A 20,048-nucleotide genomic window follows, 5' to 3' on the forward strand; every position below is an offset into this window, starting at 1 on the left:
GATCTAGGAACTTAAAAAATACTGCATTTTGGTCTATGCAACTTTTTGTTAACTGTAAGTATACCCTGCATCATCAGCACTTTAGCGCTTATTATTCTCACAGATTCAGTACCTTGCCAGGAATCTAATGTATTTGGAGTTCTCAACATGATAAAATGTACTATATCAGGCCTGGCATGCGTCATGTAGACGCTATACGGTACCAATCTATTGTCAATATCCTGATAGCACATATGCTCTAAAGTTATGTTCTTCCTATATAGTAGGTTCTTAGCACATTTGCATTGAACATAAAATGTGCTGCCACCACACCTTTGTTTCCGCTGCTTTTGTTTTAGGACGAAGCTAGGACAACATCGAAAAAAGATGGCCTGCTCATGCTAAATTTCGGAGGTGACAACGTGGTCGTCCACGATGCCGAAGATTAACACGGAATAAGAGAAACACTAGAACGACGAATTTCTGAGGAAGACGCTTGGGATGCAATAAATGTATTTATGATATGTTCAAAACGCCGTTATCAACACATGCTCTCTCGGAATTTGTATTCTGCATAGCCTAGTGCTTTTCAATACTGTGCTGGATTACTTCGGAAGTTGATAATTTCTACACTCTGTATTATTTTAAATTGCGTTTAGGCACCACAACACATGCCATGAATAAATTGTGCGCAGTCACTCAAAATTCAAATTTGGCAGATATTGCACCCCGAACTGACACGTATGCTTGGGGGCGTGCCGTGGAGAGCTCCGGATTAGATGGGACCACCTGGGGATTGCTCACGTGCGCCGAAATCTCCACACACGGGAGTTTTCGTGTTTTACCTGCATCTGAAAAGCAGCCATCGCGGCCGGCATTGAACCATCACCTTCAGAACGCCTAGGCCCCTTAGCCACTACAGTGGACTGCAGTTATTCGTAGTGTCATGAGCCCGAAGTCAAAAAGAAGAACAGCCCGAATGAGTGTGTGCGTGGAACAAGGAGCCATCATCATCAGCACAAGAGATATGCGGCGAGTCAGCGACATTTACGCAGAGGGTGACGTAGGAGGAAGTGACGGGTAGCGCAGCAGAGAAGGAGCAAGGGTAGAGAAGGAGGAAGATAAACATCTTTAATGTGGGAAAAAGTTGCGTGGACTCTTCAGGAGGTGAAGGCCTGAGTCCAGGACCCCATATGCCTTGCAAGCCGCTACAGCCCACTCCACCAGCCGAAGCTGGTCGCAACGGCATGAGCTAGACAGGGCGCGCCTCCAGAGCTCAGGAGAGTTGTAAGGAGTCGGCTTGGGTAGAGGGTGGGAGGGGCATCCACCAACCATGCGGAAAACAGTGAAGTCTGCTGGACAAAAGGGGCAGCTAGGGGACGTAATTTGTTCGGAGTAGTGGAAGACTCTTTTTGGGTGGGGAAAGGTGTTTGTTTGCAAGGCACGGTAGTGGTGTGCCTGCTTCATAGATAGGTGTCGGTGGGGTGGGGGAAGGGTGCATCAGGCCAGGCGTAGATGTTGCGTTATTTATGTATATGTCAGGAGAGTAGTAAACCTCTCCGAGGCGGTGTCTGCACTCCTCGTGTGGCGTGTCTTTTCTCGCGCGAGGTCGTGCGCCATGTCGTTCCCTTTCACTCCCAGACGGGCTGGAGTCCATATGATCTGAATCTGCCGCTGCGGCGGTTGGCGGAGTAGCACCGCGCGGGCCACAGCGTGAACCGTTCCGGCCTGGAAGTTCCGGCAGGCCTGGTGGCTGTCCGTCACAACAGTAGTAGCCTTCGTGGAGGCGGCAAGTGCGATTGCCGCCTCTTCACTTTCAGCTGGTGAGAGTGTGTTGACAGAGGCAGTGATAGCCTGTCCTCCTTGAACGGGGCTATGTTGTGCGTCTGTGTAGACCGCGTCAGCATCTTGACAGTACTGTCGTGAGATGGCCTCCGCGCGAGCCTTACGCCGTCCAAGGTGGTGCTCAGTGTGCATATAACGCGGCATGGGTTGTACTTTAATGAGTTCTTGAGTAGGTCGGGGAGGGGTTCTAGAATTGGGCAATTGTAGCCCGGTGTATTTATTCCCAGTGCTGAAGGACCTGGATTACCGAGTTGGTGAAAGAAAGCCGTCGGTATTGTTGTAAGAGATGTCCTTCAACTAGTTCAGACGACGTATTGGAGATACCGAGATGAAGGAGTAGCATGGTGGTTGTGTTTGTGGGAAGGCACAGTGCGCGCTTGTATGATCTTCGGATTATTGTATTGACGCTTTCTTCTCCTTGCTTGTTTAGCAGAGCATATGGGACGGCGTACGAGATGGGGGAAATCATGAAGGCGTGCACAAGAAGTAACGCCGCATTCCCCCGAAGCCGCGCCTCTTCGTGATGATTCGGCGCAGCATATGGGACACGTGGTCCGTAGTGTGCTTCAGCCGAGTTATGAGGGTGGAGTTCCGTTGGTCTCGCTGGGAGACCATTCCAATAATCTTGATTTGAGGAGTGGGGTGTATGGTGTGGCCCTCGAAGTGTATTTCGACCAGTAGAGGTGGGTCACGCTTGGGTTTTCCTGGTTGGACCACGAGGAGCTCAGACGTTTGCGGGGCGCACGAGAGTCCGCAGTATTTGGCGTACTCAGTGACCACACCGGCCGCTTCCTAAAGGCGAGCTTCCATGTCCTCCCACGAGCCTGCGCCCGTCCAAACTGTCATATCGTCGGCATAAAGTGCATGCTTGATGTTTGGAAGAGCTGCAAGGCGTTGTGGCAGTTTGATTAGGGTGATATTAAATAGCATTGGGGAGAGTACTGCCCCTTGTGGATGACCTCTGCTCGCCAGGTTGATGGGGTGGGACTTCGCTTCGCCAAGGTGCAGTACCGCTTGCCTCTTGGTGAGGAAGGCTCGCACGTAAGCGTGCGTGTGTTCCCCGCACTGCAGCTCTCGCAGGTGGGCCAAAATGACTGAATCGGACACATTTTCAAAGGCCCCCTTGAAGTGCAATGCCAGCATTGCCGTGGAGGAGTGTCTGGTGGCCGCGGTCATAACTTGTTCTTTAATCTGTTGGAGAATGTCCTTGGTAGAGAGGTGGGGACTGAATCCAAACATAGAGGTTGGTATGAGAGCCCGATCATCTAGGTGACGCTGGAGGCGAGCGAGGACGATATGCTCCATGAGTTTACAGACGCAGGACATTATAGATCGTAGGTTGTCAGTGGAAGGGGTCTTGTTCGGTTTGGTAATGAGGTGAACGTAGGCGAGCATCCATTCTGCAGGGATCTTGTCCTCTCCCCACACTCTATTGAGGCACGCGGTGAAGGACACGAGGGAGTCGTCATCGAGGTTGGCTAGTAGCCTGTTGGAAATTCCATCAGGACCTGGCGCGGTGTGTTTGCGTATCCGGGACAGTGCGCTCGTGGCACCGAGATGAGCATGTCTTTATCGAATACGGGGTTCGACGATCCATCGTAGTCTGTGTGGCTCTGTTGCGGACCGGGCGGGAAGAATTTGGTTTCGAGGTTCGTCAAGGGAGGGATCGGTTGAGTGACAGTGCAGGAGGGCCCACAGTTGGTTTGATGACGTTGCCTTCGAAGAGGAGAGGTCCAGGAGGTAACGAAGAATTTTACAAGTTTTTGACGTGCTCCCGTGGTTGCCCATGGCGTCGCAAAACGAGAGCCAATTCTCACGGCACAGTTCGCGTGTGGACTTGGCCGCCTTTTTAGTGAGGTGCGGAATGCGTATGCGGAGTAATTTTTATTGTGCCGCTGAATTTTCTAGCGCTTTTGCAGGCTGCGTCTAGCTTCCAATAAGTGTAGAAGGTGCGTGTCTACGCAGGGATTGTCGATATTTGTCTTTATGTTAGTAGTACAAGCGGCTGGTCCTGAATAGGTTAGGCTGACGCTGAGAACATGACGGATGAACAGTTTGGGCTGACGCGGCGAGAGGCTGCAGAAAATAAAAAATCAGGGTGAGTTCCAAGCTGCAACCGACCGGCACTTGGTCTCGGGCGTCACCGCGTCACTGGACCGCCGAAACCTGGTGTGGCGTGCACTGACACGAGGTCACCGCATGAGTCTGGAACACCTCCTGGCGACAGTGAACCGTTGGATCACGGGTTCAAGTATCGGGGACGTTCTGGCGGAGGCCGTGAGTGTGTTCGTACAGCGCTAAGAGAAGCTGGAACTAAAGCATGATGTGCATCCTTTCGGGATCGGACCGTCGCTGCCCTGACTGGCCACAGTGTATTTCACCGACGGCGTCGCACGGTCGACAAGCTGCGCCCACCGGATTGGCCAAACCAACACCAATACACATAAAAATGGTAGGATTAGCAGTGTCCACCGGTTGTTTATCTAAGGCATGGGCCAATATTTACTCAGCCCACTTAAGGACGGATTTATAGGGTTTTGAGAGACACTTTACTACAAATTCTCGAGACTCTTGGGACATTGTTTGGCGTATGTGTTCTTTTTGTGTTACTTGATGTTAAGTTCTTGTATTGCTATGCTTTACATTGAGGTTTTTGACATTGCATATTCTAGTGTGCGTAAATCATTTGCTTCTACTATATACTCTCTTCATCTGGCAACGATCCATTACCTCAGTCATTCCAAGTACGGCGAGACCCGTGGCACGGAATGAGACAAGTGTACATCGTGACGACCCAATTTCCATGATTTCGGGTGAAACGCTTCCCGCTACTCTTCATGGTGTTTTACGACGGGTACAGCCAAAGTTAATATTTTTTTTTTCTGCAAGTCGCTGTGGGTTCTGAGAGGTGCGCACGAGAGTGTCGCGCACTGCACCAGGTGGTATAAATTACTCCCTAACTAAGCCATACTATTTGCGTATTTGTATTAAGAAGTAGAGCTTGAACTCATCCATGAGATTAGCGTAGATCTTGTGAGGGAAATTAACTTCACGGAACCGCATGATCGTAAGATCCATTCAGCAACAGCCTTTGCACGAGTTCTGAAACCAGTACTGTGCACAGAACAGTTCTTCTGGCATGTTTACAGGTCAAAACTCTTTCAGGCAGAGAAAAATCAGGTAGGTCAAAATAACAAATGTGCTTCTAACCGAGGAAGCTAAGTTTTTTGTATGAGAGGTTTTGGGAAGGATTGCTTGGAATTTTGTAGAGCACCTGAGCTGAAATGACGTGCGCCAAATGCTGCACAAGTTGACTTTCAATGTTAGGTTTTTTCTTGTTCGTTGAAACATGAGGTGCTGCTCTCGACGCCAGTGATCATAGTTATGACGTCGGGAGTTTCAGCGGAACGCAGTTTATAAAACACGCCACGTGGTTGGGTTATGGACGAGCTCAGTTGGAACAGCCGGCAGCGCTGCTTCGGTGGTTGGAAATGAGATTGATGACGTCTATGCTAAAAAAAGGTCTAGTTTTCAACTGAGCATCATGGTTGAAAATATCTGTGGTACTTCTTTTTTCCCTTTTCTTCGTGTTTTTGTGTTGGTTTCAACGAACCCCGTGGGTACTCCACGTGTTGTTTACAGCAAAGTTCCCGAAATTGTTCCGGTAGTTTTCATTTCAAAAGCGTCCGTAAATTCCAATTGCTCGCGCCGTGAGGTTCAGGGACTGGGAGAAATGAGCCAAAAAACATTCAGGAAAGCAAGAACAAAACAGTAAAAAGGTTGTTATTCAGTTCTGAGTTATAATTCAACATGACCGATGGAAATTTCTTTTGTCGAGAGTAAAACGTGGCTTTCAAGTAAAATTCGCACATTTACGTTTTTTGTCAAGATCAGAGAAATCGACTGCAGAGGTTGCGATAGCATCAATCTATCATATAGGCGTATTACCTTTCATGTTCCTACCCATAAAGACCAATCGCCGCCAGTAAGGAAAGCGCAGCGATTGATACTTTATTGAAGCTCTCTGAGCATCGTTTTGTCAAGGAGGGAGCAGCTTTCGATGCTTTTTATATTTATATACTTACTTCACAGTCTGCGGGAAAGAGCGGAACAAAATGCAGACGCAGTCCAAATAAAGACACGTTTCTTCTTGTCCTTTTTGCTTGGGTTTTGTCCCGAGTTGTTTTTTTTTGTGCTATCTGAAGAAATTGCGAGTTTTCAGAATCTTTACCTACTCTCCCATCTTTACACATATCTTTAGACCCACGGAACGACGATGTCGATAAATGTTGTGCACCGTGCGGCCGTCAATTTGAAATCGCGTGCTGAGAAAGACACCTTAGAACGAATGCGTTTTTCGTGTCCGTTCATTTTCGAAAAGGTCTCCATCACCGACGTTACCTGCGCTCGAGTTTCCGCATTAACCTGGTGTATGCCCACGCAGTGCCACTTAAGGATGCCATGCATACAAAATTGTTTTATTAGAAATATTTGCTGTTTTATAGAGACCCCAGCGCTTATACGGCCGCAAACGTTGCTTATTTCACTGATAATAGAAACAATTTGGGCCAAAATGTTTATTCTCCTGCTAAATCGTGTGTTTCTTGACGTCTGAAGTGACGTATCAAGAGCCGGTGATCAAGAAAAGAAGCGTTAGTGCGCTGCTCAGTCTGCAGCGAACAGTGCAACGCCTTGTTTACCTTCAGCCCTCCTATAAGTGGCGCTACCATACTGCTCAGGACCGCTGTCAACACTCCCTTTGTTTCTGACAGTATTTGTACCTGGCTTGTTTTTGCTACAGTCGGTAGTATTCGTGTTGTGAAACATTGGGTAGGCTCGACAAACAGGGTTACGTAAGAAAATCTCCCTTCCCCCATTTGGCCAGTGTCGTGTGGGACATCCCGAAAGCACCGGACTTCTGTGTAGCTATAACAAGCACAGTGCACGCAGTACCAGCAAGAGTTCGCACGGGTAACTCTATGTTTACGTGTACCTTTGTAATTTCCAATCTTGGCCCACCTATCTGACTGCTATCAAATGAATATGCATTACATTTAAGCCCAAAGAGCTCATACGGCTAATTATAAGCACTGCCGAATATGCGTTTGCTTTTGCAGGCCCTAGCCAATCGCACAGCTGTGCATAATACGTGACAGGTTGTAGTGCGTCGAATGAGCTAGCGGGTCGCATGGCCATTCACGCTTTCCCTAAATATATAGCCTGTTTCCAGAAACCTCGCTTTAAAAGTGGTGTAGTCTTATTCTAACGAGGAAACCTTATTCTAACGAGAAAACAACTAAGATAGTAAAGCGGCTGTTTATCTAATAGATGTGCCGATATTTAATGAGGCGACTTGAAGGAGCCATGAAGACAAAAGACAAGTTGGGTTTATTAGAAAGACTGCTTAGTCCCGATAACAATGATACCAATATCATCGCCATCTTCGAACAAATAACGGAGATATTAAAGAAAACGTGTGAAGCACTCGCGACCCCCTATCCAACTTCCCGCAACTTTTCTATGACGTCACGGAACCTTGTTTATGCGATTGGCGGCGGCCTAACTGACCTGTCGCGACGACACATCACTGGACGTCTGTAATGGGGCCTCTAGTTCCATTTGACCGCATGTCTTGAATGCTAACGTGCAGCTAACGCACTGAAAATTATGTTTTATTGTTGGCCAGTATGACGTCATTCTTGCTCATAACACGTCACTGTGGCGCAAAATTTGAAAGTTTTAAAATACTTCTTGCTTTTTTTTGTTAAAAAACATCTTTTGTGGCTCGTTTGGATCTGAGTGAGATACTGAATCCTAGTCCTTTCAAATTAAACGAGGTTGTATTTTCTCTTCATGGCTAAGGACCGATGTAGTAGGATTTTAGGGACACTTTATTATAAATCCTTGAGAGGGTTGGGACATTGTTTGGCGTGTGTGCTGTTGTTGTGTTACTGAATGCTTAGTTCTTGTATTGCTGTGCTTTACAATGAGGTTTTGGACATTGCATTTTTCTAGTGTGCGTAAATCATTTGCTCCTACTATGTACTCTCTTCACCTGGAACGATCCATGTCCTCAGCCATTCCAAGTGCGGCGAGATTCGTGACACAGAATAAGCAAGTGCACATCGCGCAACCCAATTTCCATGCTTTCGGGTAAAACGCTTCGCTCTACACTTCACGGTGTTTTACGAAGGGTACAGCCAAAGTTAATACTTTTTCTGCTTGTGGTAGTGGGTTCTTAAGAGGTGCGCACGAGACTTGGGCGCGCCGCACCAGCTGGCTTCGTTAAATTACTTTGTACTGGTCCACTGAGGCACACTCCCTAACTCAGCCGTACTTTCTGAGTATTTTCCTAAGGCTGAGATCTTGAACCCATCTATGATATTAGCGTCGATATTGTGAGCAAAATTCACTTCACGAAACCGCAAGATCGGAAGATCCATTCAGCAACAGGTTGTGCATGAGCACTGAAACCAGGAATGTACACAAAACAGTTATTGTGGCATGTTGATAGGTTGAAAATTTTTCAGGTAGAGAAAATGAGGTAGGTCAAAATAACAAAAGAAGTTTTTACCCGAAGAAGCTAAGTTTGTTGTATGACAGGTATCGTACAGGATTGCTCCGAATGCTGTAGTGCAGGTGGGCTAATATGACGTGCCCCAAAACACTGCACCAGCCGACTTTCCGTGTTGTGTTTTTTTCTTTTACGCTGAAAATTGAGGTGCTCCATTCGACTCCAGTGATCAGAGATGTGGTGTCGTGAGTTGGAGCAGAACGTAGTTTATAAAACACGCCACTGGGGTGGGTTATGAATGAGCTTAGTTGGAACAGCCGGTAGCGCTGCTTCCGCGGCTGCAGACGAGATTTCTGGCGTCTACGCTAAAAGAAGGTCTAGGTTCCAAATGAGCCTCATATTTATAAAACATCCGGGGTGCTTCTTTTTTCCCTTCACCCCCCGTTTTCGTGTTGGTTTCGACGCAGCCCGCAGTTACTCCAGGTGCTGTTTACAGCAAATTTCCCGAAATTGTCCCGGTAGTTTTCATTTCAAAAGCGCCAGTACATTACAATTGTTCGCGCCGTGAGGTTTCGGAACTGGGAGAAATGAGCCGGAAAACATTGAGGAAAGCAAGAACAAATCAGTAAAAATGTTGTTGTTCAGTTCTGACTTACAATGCAACATTACCGATGGAAATTGCTCTTGCTGTGAGTAAAGCGGGGATTTCAAAATAAAAGTTCGCACATTTACGTTGTTCCTTAACATCTGAGGAATAAACAGCAAAGGTTCGAATACCATGGGCATTTTTCGTTTCATGTTCCCAACCACAAAGCCAAATGATGGCCAGTAAGGCAAACACGGCTATCAATACTTCATTGTACCACTCTCAGTATCGTTTTGGGACGCAGGAAGGAGCTTTCGATTTTATGCCTATACAGTCGAACACAGATATATCGAACTCCAAGGGGATTGCGAAAGAATTCTATATATCGATAATTCGATATATAAAATACGCTTATCTGAAGATTATCTGACAACTCCACACGTCACTGAGAGTTTTCTGAGATCGTGGAAAACGGTAGTTTACCGTTTTGACCCTCAAAGCACGGAAAATCCGAACCGCAGCATGATGACCACCGCACTTTATTTATCATTGAAATGTCTTTGAGCTTCGCTTGTTTTTTCTTCTGCGTCGTAAAGTTGGCCAAATTGTCTTGAAGATTACAAACAAGCACAAATGAGAAAATCAACGCTGTACACTGCGCCACAACAGAGGCGAATAACGCTGACGGAACCTCGGCGGCAGTAGGCGGTTGGGAACGGTGTCAGCCACTGAGTGCCGTTATCTTCAGTATCCGAACCGAACACCTCCCCCATCTGGAGGCGTGCAACGAAGTCGCTTTGCACCCGACACGCTCCGGAATAGCCGGGTCGGGTTGTGCTGCTGTTTTTACGTCAACGTTGATGCGTGCATCGATCTCAAAACTACTGCGAGGAATTCCGAACGCCTTTACAACCAACATCTTTTCAGCAGCCTGCACCCGACAAATTCCCGCTTTCGTTGCTCCGAAATGAATGCCTTGTACAAAACAAACATACAACGCCGCATCGGTCCCCCTGCACGAGCTACCAAACAGCTCAATCACAGAAAAAGAGTGCCTCCGGTCAATTTCTTTTGCTCCTTTTTGTTCTTTCGCCCCAACCACCATCCGCGTTCTAACTATCATGGAGCTGCCCCTCGTGCTAACGTGAAAACAGCTGTTGAAGGCCATCGAAGCGACATAATGCCGCGGACGGCGCCTCTGTCTCACCAAGCAAGGCAGCTCCTGCGATGAGTCAACATTATCATCACTTCCACCCCATCAGAGGAAGCAAACTTTCATGAGCACCTTCGGCGCGGAATTCGATATATCGAATTTGCCCGTGATCAGGAGTTCGATACACGCCCACAACAGCCCTATACTTTAGCATGGGATTTTCAAGGGGATGTTTTCACTGTTCGATATAGACAATAATTCGATATATCTGTGTTCGATATATCGGTGTTCAACTGTATACCTTCTCCACAGAGTGCGGAAAAGATTCCGACAAAAAGGAGACGCAGTACGCGTAACGAAACACTTCTTTTTGTGCTGTGTACCTGCCTTTTTTCGTAGTTTCTTTGTGCTCTCTGAAGAGAGAGAAAGAGAGAGAGAGAGAGAGAGAGAGAGAGAGAGAGAGAGAGAGAGAGAGAGAGAATTAATTTATTGAGGTAAAGATGCCAGGTGCTCTGGGGGAGAGAGGTAAAAAGGTAGGGGACAGGGCTGTTCATTCGATGCTCCCGGTTCACACAGTTTTCTACATATTCATTCAAAGGCTCGATTTTTATAGCGGGTTCCCATTTCACTCGTTTTTTTTTCGCTTTTCGCGCATAGTTGAACCGGGCAGATGGAGTGTGTATGGTGCACTCTAGGGGAGTCGGACAAGCTGATACACCATTTTGAAGGGACCATTCTCAAGAGCGAATTTGGTAATCCTTTCAAGGTTTAATAGATCTTCCCGTACACGGCGAATGTGCTCGTATGCGGATTCAGGTACCTTGCCGATGGCTATAAGCTGTGCACAGCATCGGACGAATGCGAGACAGTGATAGATTAGATGCAATAAATTTGGTGTGCCATCGCAACCACAGTGTGGGCAGTGGTGGAGCTCGGGCACTGTGGGGGCTGTCTATTTGTATGCAGCGTGAGGGCTGTAGGCCGCATTAGCGTAAGCGTTGTTCGCGAATATTTCCCCGAGCGTAAAAGAGGCTTAAGAAGGTCGAGGAATCCATCCGCTGTCGCATCTTTCATATGTTGTCCGCTGAGTTTCTTCAGATGCCGAATCCTAAGTTGCCAATCCGACTGGATTGGCAACTTCGGCAACTTTGGGAATTCGGCAATGGTGTGGTTAGTACACTGGGAACCACGGGAGGTGCTTGAAGTCGCTCCCTCGCGGCAGCGTGTGCCAGAAGGTTGCCATGTGCACCTGTGGTGTACCCTGGCGTCCAGGCGACGCTAATCGTGAAGCCTCCTTTTTGTAGGTCACGTACCGAAGCCAGAATGCCGGTAGCCGTGCTATTGGGTGAGAAAACACAGTTCAGCTCCCGAAGTACGACTTGGGAGTCTGTGATTATTCCGAACTTCTTGATGGAGAAGGCGGAGGAATGTTCGCGAATGTGGCGGATTCCTCCCGAAATTCCCATCCGTTCCCCTTCTTCCACAAGCCTGTATGAATTGAAGACTTGACGGGATCCATTTTTTAGAGGCGGCGGGGGGGGGGGTCATATCGAAGAGGTTCAGGTTATGGCCGCCGTTGTTCCGTCAACCGCAGCGTCCGTGTAAATGTCTGCCTCATCTTCGGCCTTGTCTTGACGAGGGATCGAACCTACTGCTCTCGGGCAGTTTGATGATTTCTCCTAATTTGTCTGCGACGTGGGATGCAGATCGAAGGTCTCTCACACGGAAGAATGTGTGGCGGCAAGATCGTTTGGTTAAAATCACATTTTAATTGATCCCATTCGGTAACCACTCGTACCTGAGGAGATTGCTCCGCATGATGCTGTAATCGCAGCATAGTTTCCTCTATAAGATTAGGAGGGGCGGAATGGGGCCACTTGATGCAGAATATCGACTCGAGTAATGTTAGGGAGGCCAATAATTGCAGGGAGAACATGGCGATTTAGCTTGTGAAGGGCATTAACATGGGACGGACGTCGCTCATACACCGGGAAGTCGTAATTTAATCCTCCATGTGCCAGTGCACGAGCGAGCATGGTACAAGCGTGTTGGTGTGCCCCACCGTATTTACTGGACAAGAGGGTGACCTGGTGTAACATAAGGCGACAGGTCTTCCTGAGGTGGGTTACCCATTGTTTAGGGCTGTTGCAACTGCAAACGGGAAGACCCAGCAGACGAATATCGCCATTATGAGATTCTATTAGAGTATCTCCCACTTGAAGAGAGATGATCTGTGCCTTATTCGTTGCATGCTTACCGTAGACGCTCAGCAGTTCCGTTTTGGCAGGGGATAGCTGGAGTTGGAAGCGGGGCAAGCTCTTCTCCAGGCTGGGCATTGCAGCTTGCAGTTCAGACTGCATGGGCTCTTTGGAAAGAAATCGCTTGGCCCGGTCCATAGGATAACATCGCCCGCGTAGAAAGCAAACCGGGCAGCAGTGCCCTGCGCCGGAGTACAAGCTATGTGATTCATCACAAGATTGAAAAGTACGGACCTGAAGATTGATTCCTGAGGGACACCCCTGTTAAGATAGTAAGTGGAGGGCTGATGAGTCTGGGGATTCAGACGAATCGGGCGGTGCTGGAGGAAGTTCCGAATATATGCTTGAGCCTTCTTAACCGGAAAGGCAAGTGGGAGTTCTTGTAGAATGTCTGCTTGACTAACGTTGTCAAATGCTTTATGTATATCTAGTGCGAGGACAGAGTAAGGCAATTCCTTGCGGGATGTCCGATTAATGACACGTCTAAGCAGCCACAATTAGTCATGAGTACCAATATGATGAAGAAAACCTGTGAGTGCAGGATGAAACCAGCCTGTGCGTTCCAGATAATAAACAAGCCTATTCTTGATAAGTCGTTTAATCAGCCTACAGAAGACGAGAGTTAGTGAAATTGGACGGAGGTGCTGGGGATTGCGAGAATCCTTTCCGGGTTTGGGAATAGGGTGGATGATCGTGACCCGGAGAAAGTCAGGGACCTCACCTAAGTCCCGTAGCTGGTTCACCACTTGCGGAAGAACATCTTGGCCTTGCGGGAGGAGATTGCGGAGTTCCTGCCACTTGATTGGGTCATGGCCCGGCGCCAACTTTGGTCTTCCTTGGAAAATGGCGATCTGTAATTCTCCCACGGGAAAAGCCAGGAGAGTAGAAGGATCATGCACAGCGTGCGGAAAAAAATGTGTGGATAAGTGTGAAGAAATTGCGAGTTTTCAGAATTTATACCAACTCTACCATCTTTGCACCGATCTTTACACCCACCGAACGACGGTGTAGATTAACGTTGTGCACGGTGTGGCCATCAATTTCAAATCGCGTGCCGGCAAAGATACCTTAAATTGATGATGATGATTGTAGGGTTTTACGCGCCGACGCAGCGCAGGCGATGAGGCGCGCCGTAGTGGAGGGCTCCGGATTAATTTTGACCACCTGGGGATTTTTAACGTGCGCCGAAATCTCGTACACACGGGCGTTTTTGCTTTTCGCCTCCATCAGAAAAGCGGCCGCCGAGATACCTTAAATTGAATGCCTTTTCGTATCCGTTTATTTTAGAAAAGGTCTCCGCTGCCGACGTTACCTGCGCTGGAGTTTCTGCGTTAACGTTGTGTTTGCCCATGAAGCCCCACTTAAAGATGACATCGACCAGATTTAGGGGAAATCCCCAAGCTGGAGTAAGTTTCAGCGATGGAAAGTTTGGCATCCACCTTGGGGATTTCCCCTAAATCTGGTCGATTAACCCCTGTCCGTACTTTGACTTATTGATCAATTCGTTCTCGCCCTACAAACGACTAGCCAAGTGGTTAGCTCAGTTGCTAGAGTGACTGCTCCGGTTAAGCGGTGGTCCCGGGTTCGAATCCAGGACCAGGACGAATTGTTCTTCAACTGCGGAGTTTCTGAGGAAGCTGTATATCTTTACTTTGTAACCGTATGGCTGCATTCAGGTGGATGTCAAACTTTCCTTCGCTTAAAGATTACTTGCACACAAACTAAAGGCTTCTTTTATTCGAAATATTTGTTGTTTTATAGAGCCCCCAGCACTTATTCAGCAGCAAGCAATGCTTAATTCACTGATAAATTAAACAATTTGAGCCAAAATTTTTATTCTCCTCTTAATACTGTAGTTCGTGACGTATGCCGTTACGTATCCAGAGCAGGTGTTCAACGAGCGTTATTGCGCTGTTTAGTCTGCAGCGAACTGCAGACCGCCTTGTTTACCTTAAGTCCTCCTCGGTGGCGCCACCATAGCGCTCAGTACCACTGTCAACACTCGCTTTGTTTCTGACCGTAGTTGCACCTGGCTTGATTTTGCTATGGTTGGTAGTAATCGTTGGTAGCAAACCTGAAACCTGAGGAGGAACGAATCATGCAGTGTATAACTGTATTCTTCGCTCCTTGGGTTTTTGCCAACGAATACGAAACCGTTGGGGGGTAGAGGTATACATCTTTGCTGGAATTCTCGTGTCTTAAAAACACAAAGCTCTCTAGCGCGAGGCGTAAACGAGTGCCCCAGTGTTTTCTCAGTACGCATTTACGTTCTAGCATGAGGCGTAAGCGAGTTTCCCGGTGTTTTAGTACCGTGACTACATGAGACGACGCTCACGACGCCGAATGAGATGCTGATAACCACAGTTTCTGAGGGGCTTCGCCCCTGAAAACGAATAGTTCAAGAGTTTTCTCTAATAGGCGCCCTGAATGTTGAGTGGAGATATTTGTATTTTCACTATTTCCTGACCCGTTTATTTGTTTTATCTAGAAATGTCGCTTATGGCAGGGCAGACGGAAAGGCTTTTCCGAGAAATTGCGGTTCGTCAACTGCGTACCACCTGTTTGTCGCATGAGCTGCTTCTCTGCTGCGTAGAAGCCTATAATATGCCGCTGCCCTGCATACATAACTCCCTGAGTACAAGTTCCGCCGGAAGCCCCATACTGAAACTCGATCTGCGGCATCCGAGTTGTCACAAACGGGCAAAACGAGAGAAAGAGAGAGAGCGAAAGCGGGGGGGAGGGGGGGTAGAAACACGCTATAGGGAACGGTATTTGCGACAGCTGCTTTCCTTTTTTCCAGCCCTTTGGTGGAGTGTATGAAAACAAGGCCGACTCGCTGTAATATATGTGTGGAAGATTGCACGTAGAACTCCGGAAAATGTAAACTAGCATTGCCGACTAGCCGACAATGTGACCTAGCATCTCGGCGAGTACATTTACAAATTACTCCTAACCATTGGGTTTCGTTCATGTGCATGGAAGGTTTCTTTTTCCCTTGCCGATTACAAAGCGGTACTGGCACGTACAATAACGCCACCATCATCTCCCACATCTCCCTTATCACGCTTCGAGTATAACTGCCCGACTGTTAAGTTGCAGCCCCCACTGCCCACCTCGTCTTGTGCCCTCCACACCCTGTTCCTCTCCCTTCTCCTACCCCGAGCTGTGTGAGTATGCGTTGCCCAGCTCTGACCCGAATTAGCCGTGCAGCCTGATGCAGAGGGCCGCGCGCGGCCTCCTGAACTGAGGAGACCGCCCACCGTTCTTTTCTACTTTTTAGATGCGACGCATACCTTGCTCTGAGGCATGTCCCTCCTGCGTCGGCGTCGGCGTCGGCGTCGGCGTCGGCGTCGGCGTCGTCCGCACGCCACCTGCGCATGCGCGACTCTCCTCCGGTCTTCTCTCCGACAGCTGTGCGCAACACTCTCACTCCGTCTCATTATCATAAACAGCTGCGTGCGCGCGCTCCGCTCGCTTCGCTCCGCTCCCGTCGCGCAAGTGCGCGCATGCGTGACTCTCCTCCGCTGTCTCCTCTCCTTCAGGCGCTGTGAATATAAAGCGGGTAGCGCGCTGCGGCGGTTCAGTCAGCGCTCGCTCTCGTTCGACTTCGCGACACTTAGCTTGACGACAGCGTGCTCGACTTGATTCAACCGATGAAGACGTGATGGAAGCGACAGTCCCTTCAGCGAGTGGACTGACGTAATCCAATACCAGCGTCAGTCCAAACGCTCCCCCCTGATGCGTCGCATCACATCAGGGTTCCCTCGCTGGAAGATGGGCGTAATTTTGCTCAATAAAGCTTTTGCATCCTCCTTCTCTGGGCAGGCTACCAAATGCACCTGCAGTTGTATCTCTAAGGAAACGAAGTTCAACTGTACCCTCCAAAACATTTTTTTTTCGTTTTATATTGCCGCGAGCCATGCATTACCGCGAGCCATGGTTTGTTTATTTATGATTTGATATTACCGCCCCGCTGCACAGGTCTTTATTATCTGTGTTATCTGTGTGCCAAGGGCTGCACGTGTTCCATTCTTTCTTTCTGTGCCGCATGTGTTATCTCTTCTGATAGGGAGAGCGTTTCGAACTAACGTGAACAGCCTAGAATATTCTTCTGTGATTTACAGTGTTCTGGATGTAATTCAACGGTTCAAGAAACACTCGCGCCCAAAGATAAATTCCCGCGGAGCCGATGTCGCGGCATTCGATTCAACGACGCACGCCTGCGCACGTCACATTTTTGAGTGCTGCTTCGCCGACTGTGTACTCTTTGAGTTGTTAGGGGTGCGCAAGTTCGCTCCAATAAACTTGTTTTCCTTGAAGACAACTGCGTCGTCTTTGGCTTCGTGACATCTTATATAGTGCTGGTATTATTTACCAATTTCCACCGAATGCATGCAACGATGATGCTGGTAAGGCTGGCTCGCAATGACTTTTGTAAGGGTAATTTCTGGGCATATTTAACTGTGTTTTGAATCGCCGTGTATACAAGGGCTTGTAAAGTATAGTGTTTTTTGCATGTTAATTAATTTCCGGTGAGTTCAGCCTGATGTTTTGCATTCATGCTTCACATCATTTCAGATTCTAAGGGTAAGCAGTAGTTTACACATATCCCCTAGGCCATTGATATTTGTCATAGCATGACTCACTTTTGATCCTCACCATTTTTTGCGCATCGCTGCTCCCGATCTACCCCTTGGGGTTCTTTACAAAGGACAAAGGCCCTCTCACAGTTGTAATCCCTGATTATTAATCCATGTATTTCATAATTTCTGCCTCTTTCACCGCAATAACACGCAATTGGAGCAAGGGCCTAAATAGTGCAGTCACGCGTTTGGCCCTGCACGTAATGTAGTGTGCAGGAGGAACTGGCTATTATCGAATATGAAGTGTGAACGTCGGCAAAGTAACAAATGTAATGGTCTGCACATGGGAGCCGTCCGTACTTTTGTTGAGGCAGCTTTCAGTTTCGACATCATTCGACAACCTGTGTGGAAGCATAGGCCCGAAGAAGCTTTATAAAATATAGGCAGGTCGACATCCTCAAAAATGTTTAACGAGTGTTTAAGACATTCTATTTGCCGAAAGATACACTCACGCACCGCTCCACATTTTGGGTCGCAAATATAATTATTTTTGCTTGAACGTAAATTTTTCACTAACATGTGGCTATGGAAGTACTAATTTTCATTCCGAATGCCTCACTTATTCTCTATATTGCTTACCTTCTCTGGACTATTCTACGAAACACGTTTTTACTATTACGCAGCCGGTGAATCTGCGGGGTTGGTACATATATGTGTTGTCAAGTTTTTCTAGCTACGTAACCGAGCAAATGCCTTTGCAGTTGAATTTTTGCATAAGTGCTGTCCGGCAAGACAATCTTCCAAATGGGAACAAGGTTGTATCTTGTTTTCGTGGTGCCGTAAGATGCAGATTATTTCGATGCTGCGTACGTTGTTGTCGCGTAGGATGCAGAATCATTTAGATAGCCATACGCTGTGGCAACGCCTTAAGGTCATACGATTCAACTTGAATTTTGCCTTCGCACTTTCAGCGGGAATAAGACACCTTCTTTGGATTAGTAGAAAAGGCGTAATTCACCCTGCGCACAGCCTCAGTGTCTTTTTCCCAGTGTCTGCTTCTTTGTCTTTGGAGAAAAGAACTTAGAATAAGAGAGCGGGTACATCTCGTTTTCTTGGAGTTAAACGGATCGAGGAGAAACAGACGCACGTTCAAAAACAACGTGAGTCAACCAATCCCGAAATCGACGCTGAACTCAAAAGCCCGTGTGCTAAAAAGGTTGCCGCTTTATGAAAGCAGCGGCGTATCTTAGTTATTGACGCACAGAAAAATATTACTTAAGAATGTACGCAATTGCGCTTTTTTGAAGTGGCGTAAAAGTAATATAACTAGTCACAACGTAACCAATAAGAGTATAGGTAGATGGACAAGATTGCCAGAAATTGGCAAAACGTTCGTTGAGGCAAAATATAGACCGACTTCGGGTACCGACAAAGTGATTTCTTAAAGAACTTTACAAACTGCATTCACGCGAATTGTTTTTCGAGCAAGTAACGCATTGTGGAAAGTCTATCAACCCTGGCCTCAAAAAATAACTCAGAGGAAACAAACTTTTTGCGCATGCTTTCCTGTCTATTCACCAGATACGTTTTCTAATCTACTCGCCGTAACGAACAATAGAAGGTATCCATTCCGGACGCTCACTACTTAATGCACGAGTTGTACGTTCTCGGGCCATTGTATGTATGCAATATCGAAGAAGCATGTAATAATTTTTCTTAACGTAGGATGTTCTGTTTTCTTCATCCCTAAGCATTTAATAAAACGATTTGTACTCTGCTTTCATTTTGATGTACCATTGTTAAGGGGTGTCAAATATGTCTATTATTTCTAAAGGTGTTTGCAATGTGTTGCCATTACAGTAGGGCGCCTTTTATTTGAGCTAGAGTAGTTTGTTGTCTCTGTGTTTACTGCGAAACAGCGCACAATTTACGTGGTATTATGATTGTAGGCCCAATATACGTCCTGAGTCCTGTTTCGTTGCTCTTTAAGCAATACCTCTCCTTTCTGCCCAGCTGATTACACCGGTGCTTCAAATTCAGCGCTTGACGCTCCATTAACGCTGCAAGAACTTGCTCAAGCCTTTTCTTGCCTCCCGGCCACGACCGTATACCTAACAAAACTATCAGCAAGTTGGGCAATACCTCTCTAAGAGCTTTACTGGATTTCTTCAACATCCACCGGACAAACGGCACCCTCCCTTCCCAATGGCGGCACGCAGACATATCACGCATACGTAAACCCAACAAGCCCATCCAGCTCTCCAACTTTCACCCCATCTCCCTCACCTCCTGTGTCGGCAAAGTCTTCGAACGCATGGTTCGCACCCGCCTCCCTTACCTTGAAGTCAACGACCTATTCCCCCACTCCATGATTGGCTTCCGCTCGCACCTCTCAACTCAAGATATTCTCCTACATATCAAAGAGCGAGTCATCAATCGCCTCAGCCAAATTCATTCCAGTGCTATCTTAGCCCTCGATGTCAAGGGCGCATTTTATCACACATCAGGCCGTTTTGAAGGACTTCGGGAAGCCCAATGCGGGGCGTGTCCATACACCTACGTGCGGGCCTTTCTTACCGACCACACTGCCACCCTTGGCATAGGGCCACTTTGTTCTGACACATTTCGCGCTCCTCCCGAAGGAACTCCACAATGTTCAGTCATATCACCCCTCCTACTCAAAATAAACCACTCCAAGCTCCCACCTCTCTTTTAAACCATTCCTAGTTAGTCTCCACTACGCCCTATACGCTAACGACTTAACTTTTCCGACCACTCCTGTCACACAAGATACCCTTGAACAAGTCATTTGCACCATCCTCGGGAATCTCTGACCTTGAGGGCTCTCGTGTGCCCCCATCAAGTCAGCACTGCTTATCCTCCACTCCCGCACTCGTGGGTGACCTCCAGTTCCCACACTCGACCGTGCACCAACAATCGATTCCACACCCATTTCTAAAGCACACATACTTCGTATACGCGGAGTCCAATTCCATCAAGATGGCCCTCGTGCTGCAGTTATTCCACAGCTACAAGCCACTGTCCTCCAACTCACCAATCTCATCAAACACATGACAAACCAACCGCAAGGCCTCAATGAAGACTTTACAATGCGACTAATTCAAGCATT

Source organism: Haemaphysalis longicornis, unplaced genomic scaffold (genome assembly GCF_048455015.1).
Source record: "Haemaphysalis longicornis isolate Haplotype H1 unplaced genomic scaffold, Haemaphysalis longicornis Haplotype H1 scaffold_7, whole genome shotgun sequence".
Lineage (NCBI taxonomy): Eukaryota > Metazoa > Arthropoda > Arachnida > Ixodida > Ixodidae > Haemaphysalis > Haemaphysalis longicornis.